We start from the raw sequence: 5,937 nt of genomic DNA on the forward strand, positions 1-5,937 counted from the left end.
TTGAAACTTATAGAGCTATGAAGGGAATTTAAATATGTATATGGGTGAATATTAGTAATGCGTAGAGGGAGGATATGCTAATGGATTATAATAAGATACGCCATACAATCAATGATCAATTATTATTACTATGAGGTCTAATGTACTAGTGTTTCTTGATGTTTTATTTTATAGCTTCCAAGTGCGAATTAATTATGTATATGTAAAGCCTCGGAAAATGGGTCCCAGAGCGTCACATGGTGCTTGAGGCTACGAGTAGCCCCAAGCTAACCCTTTGAGCCATTTTTATTCAGTTCAACACAAATCAACAGGGTGTCCATAAATAACCCTCAAATATCAACAGAGTAATCATCATCCAAGAATAAAAGAATTTCAGAAAGATAACAAAATACGACTTATTAGTCAACTCCCAACATCTATACTAGTCTGACAAGCCTCTAAGGAAATCAATAAAACCAGCGAGCTATTGAGACATGCCCCAACTGACTCATACTCAGTTATCAAATGTAAATAATTCTATGAAACCAACATCAGACATGACGTCCTCGAAACATGAGGACTCACCACAAAAGAAGATGTGGAACAGCGTACCCGAAGAATCACTGTCGAACCTGGAACTGAGCACCTGAACCTACATTCCGAGAAAATGTAGCCCACATCCAAAGATGTGGGTCAGTACCAGGGAAAGGAAAAAGTATATGGGGGTGTATGCAGTTATATAAACATCATCATCATAAATATTGATAAGAAATATGCAGTATGTATGAAAGACTCACATAACTCGAAGAAAATCATCATAATCATGAGAGGAGGAAATAAGTATAATAACACATGTGAGTCATCATATAATTTTTCAATCACTTTCAGTTCATCAAGAATATCAATTCTCATAATGTAAATATCATTTAAATCTTTTGAAAGAATAACTTTCACAATTCCACTTTCAAATCACTTCACCATTCCCTATAGAAACAAGGAAACACACACACACTGGGAGATCCTATAACCGACATAACCCATGTGAGCTACATGGAGTCCAATGTACAACCCAAGTTGGGGAGAGCCATCCCATCCTTGCCATCGGAGTAAGACTATCGATATCAAATCCACACAAATTAGTGATCACTATATAAATCAGCCTCAGGCTCACTCCTACGGGGGCACGTAGTTCTAGGAAAGTAAGGTCGCTTTATACCTCTCACTCAGAGCTAAAGATTTCTCCCGGACTTAGCTCAGATCATTTCAAAGACAATCCACAACAAAACAATTTCAGTAATATATAAATATACATCAGGAGCCATCATGCTTCCCATCTATCAAAATCAACCACGTTGTGTATTTCTTTCACACTCGAGTTCAAAACAACTCCATTAAGACCAAAAGGTCAAATCATTCAAAATATCTCAAATATTCAACATCAATGTGCTTATAACACACACTTTCTAAAAAAACACAATTTTCAATGGGGATTCACGACCCAAATATCAAAATCATGATAAATATTGTTCAAGATTCATGCTTTATATCTCCACACATGTAAATTCATCTTTCAAAATTATAAACATCAAGATTTCATAATTATCATCATAAGATATGGGTTCATGCTTCAAATTCGTAACGATCAAATAAAAATCATGCCTTTGTAAAGAAAATTACTTTTGGGCACAAGAACGAAAGAGAGTTCTTGTTGAAAAATCCCACATACCTTGAATGATGAACTATAGATCGATACTCATTTTTGAGATGTTAATCGTTCCTTTGAATGATGGTTTTTGGAGTTCTTGAACTAGGAACTTGGAATCTTGAATAAATTTGCAGAATTAATGGTTAACTTTGGAGGTTCTTGAAGTTGGATGTAGGAGCTTAGGGTTTTCTTTTTAAGGGAATTTGATGAAATATAACATATAATGCTTCTAATAGGCTTTAATATAGGGTTTGGATGGATTTTGGGTGAGGGGGAATGACCAAAACGCCTCTAAAAATCAAATAATTCTCGAATCTGTCCTTTGGTGGACTATTTTGATAGTTTGAAGTAGATCAACCATTACGTTTTACTCCGATATCTAAATTGGATGAAACTAATTTCATTGGAAAGAGGACTCGTAGAGATTTCCGTTGATATATAGTAGATCACCCAGATCATTATGTACAAGGAGTTATGATCATTTAAAGTTGGATCAAAAATACGCTAGGCCTCAGTACTTTTTCCTGCATGTTTTACTGTTTATTACTATTCATGGTTCGATCGGAATGTTCGTAACTCTTCGCTCGGGTGTCCGTTTTGGATGATCCACATATCGTTGGAAATCTTATTCGATACTCTATGCAATGGTGGGTCATAATCTATTACATTCTGCACGAAAAATTTATAATTCATTTTAGAAGATAGAACCCAACATATTTACGCACAAAATTTCAACGAAAAATTTTCCGGGGTATTAAAGTATAGAACTATACACTAAGTTTAAACAGTGTATGATCACCAAGGTGGAAATAATGATTGCTTGGTTAGTGATGCTATTTATATGTAAGTGATCTAGTAGGCTTGAACAGTATATGCAAGAGTTTAGTTCATTTGTTCGTAATTGAGTATGATATTATAGGTATGATTTAGATGTTTACCCATGGTGATATGGGGGTTGCATTATTTTCTAAGATTATTAAAGAGTGTGTGTGGTTAGTAGTACCCTTGAGTTGCTAAATAGGAAGAAGGCTAGTTATATAATATATAGATTTCTTAATTGCTAAGTTCAAGAGTTATGGATAGGTGATGTTGAGTCTTTTGATATGATTTTGATTCTCATGGTTTAAGAAAAAATATAAGTTTAGATATGTGATATTAGTAGACTATGATGGAATTAGTACAGGTAATCATAGTTTGGGAATATCTATGTTAAATGCTAGAATCTAAGCTTGAATCTTTGAAGATTAAGCAAATAGAAAGAAGAGTTGAAACTCTAGATAGTGTAAACTAAGGGTATGGTGATACTCATAAAGATTCTAAGCTAGTAAGTGTTCAAGTTATTATATGATGGCTATTGGGCTGTATAAAGTTAAGAATTATATCTTAGAAGGAAGTACTAGCTGCAGGTTTTGCACTTTAAGATATAGTCTATCAGGTTGAGTTTATTATTTTTGTGTGTTGTTATATCTAGGGCTCTAGAATAAAGTGGTTGCAGTTTAATTTTGAGTTTATTTAAAGAGGCCTACAAAATTAGAATGATGGCTTAAAGCTAAGGGGGAGATGATAGAGCAAGTAACCAAGTCAGGCTCTCAAATTCTAGTAGTGACGCCAGTATATTGAACAGTAGTAAGGGAGGATGATGCCCAAACCATTCTTATCTCAGTGCAAAGTGTTGTACTTCAGTCATCACGATATCTACGCATGCCATACATGTTAGTTCCATGATCATAACTCAGATTCACACACTTTCCATAGAATTATGTATGGTTTTAGTTCCTAGTATGAGGATTTCTAGTTCACTCAGCAGTACGAATCATATTCCACGAAATTTATGAACTCCAAACTCAATTCAAGTAGCTCATGACTCATGTACTCATGATTTACAATATGTTTAGTTCCAGGTACTCATGCTACACTCTTCATGATTAGCAAAATTCAAATTATGTCATGTATGCCCTCAGTTTAGCTCTCTTTGATGAGTTCATGCTTTTGATACTCTATTCCTCAAGCCTAAGTTAAGTGTCCAAGTTATGCATAGTATTCTTTCATGCTTAAGGTCCTCATGTTCTAACCTTTTAGTGACCTTTTCATTAGGTCAAGATAATCAAGATGAACAGTTGTTTAGATGGAAGAGAGTAAATGTTTCTTGTTGACAAAGTATTGTTGTATGCTTGTTTTTAGCTAAGGCTGTAAGTGTGAAGTAAGATTGAGGCCAAGTTTTTGATACATGTCATAGTTAGTTGAAATTTTATGTATGTTTTCTTGGGGTAGTGCATGAAAGTTTTTATTGATAGAGGTTTAGAGAATATGAGAAAGATGCCTTTATGGGGTTTTTCCCAGAAGTTCATATATGGTTATAATGATAGGCTTGAATGTTATGTTGGTGTATAAGTGGATGAATGCATTGTGCGTTAGTAAATTCCTAGTAAGAGGTTGAATGTAGTAGTTGAAGTGGTAATAAGAATTATTCTTGAGATGAGGAGTTGTGAAAACGGAGGATATATTGAAGTCATGATTCAAACTAGTATTACAGTGCTATGTGTACACTTTGTAGATTTGAGTAGGCTTGAACATAGTGAGAGAATTTAGTTCAGCTCAGATTTCAGTCAATATAGTTATCAGTGCCCAGGTGAATATTTTAAGTAGCCTCAAGTGAAGTGCAGTTTTGAAGTGGAATGTATAGTTGAGTATAATCTTTTAGTCATGATTGAGTCTATAAGTGTCCCGTGCATCATCTCAGTCTTTCCTTAGTGTTTCAGCCAAATCAGTATCATTCGGGGGACGAACGATCCCAAAGGAAAGATGTTGAAATACCTTGAGTTTTCATGCCCTAAACCTCTCATCTTTTCTTCACAAAATCAGATCCAGCCTAAAGTAATGGTTACTCATAAGTTGAATCTCACTTCTATCTTAGCCTTATAACCATGCTAATGTCATTGCATGTATTCAAGGAATTAGGTTAGTTAATGATATTCAGTTTATGTATCATGTTTCAGACTCAGTTATGCAGTCATGTTCCAAGTCATGCATATTCAGTATATGATCTCAGTTACCTTAGTACAGTACTCTCAGTATAACCAGTATTATTCAAGGATGAATGTTCCTAAGGAGGAGATATTGTAATGCCCCGTACTTATCCTAGCTCAATTTAGCTCTTAGTTGCATGCTCTTAGTTATTGTTTTACTTATGTGTAACGCCCCAAAATCTAATTTTCAAGACGCCACACGGTGCTCCAAACTACAAGTAGTCCTGATCTAACCCTAGGTGCTTTTCTACTAAATCTGAATCTCAACATAGGGGAATATGTAAACATAATAAATACAAAAATTTTATCTAAAACATACTAATCTCACAAGTCTTGGTAAAACAATACTGAAAAATCTGAATATTAAATCAAAAGTCTAAAACTGAATCTAGTAGTCTGACAAGCCTCTACTGACTGAGTCTAGAGAGTCACTAGGACAGGCCCCAGCTGACTCAAACTGTCTGAAATGAATAATCAAACATCTACTAATAAAATGGAAATCTGAATAGCTAAGTCCCCAAACTATGAGGACTCACCAACTACAGAGATATAGATGAGATGCTCGAAAATCACTCACGCTGCTGAGACTGATCACCTGAACCTACATTATGAGACAATGTAGCACATAGACGTATATGTGGATCAGTACTTTGATGATGTACTGAGTATAGGTGGGTGAATGCAATAAGTAAGCAATATCATCGCAATTTATAAAATCAAGCATGCTAAATATAAAAGACTCACATAGGTTTGAGAAATCTTGAAATCTGAAGATCATAAATCATGAATAGTAAAGAACATAATATAAATCTTGTGAGCCATTACACTTAGTTCTGAAATCTGTATTCTGTTCTTATTCTCAAATCATATAGGCTAAGTGAAATCTGAAAACTCATTCTACATGGAAAAATACTTTATCTGAAGGAAATTCTTTCAAAGCTTTTCTTTCCTAGTAGGGAGGTTCCTCTAACCGACATAAATCATGTGAGCATTCATGGAGTCCAACGTTCCTGTCCCCCTAAGGAGGAATCCTCACGTTGGGGAGAAGAGTCATACTCTTGCTAGGGAGTATAACCTATCTAAGTGATCACATATCTATCATCCACGTAGAAGTGGGAACAATCTAAACCCTATGTTGGCACGTAGTTCTGGGGTATGAAACTATAGTAATGTACTCATCTCGGTGCTAAATACTATTCCTATTAAATCTGTATGCTCATTCTGATG

Source organism: Capsicum annuum, chromosome 6 (assembly GCF_002878395.1).
Source record: "Capsicum annuum cultivar UCD-10X-F1 chromosome 6, UCD10Xv1.1, whole genome shotgun sequence".
Lineage (NCBI taxonomy): Eukaryota > Viridiplantae > Streptophyta > Magnoliopsida > Solanales > Solanaceae > Capsicum > Capsicum annuum.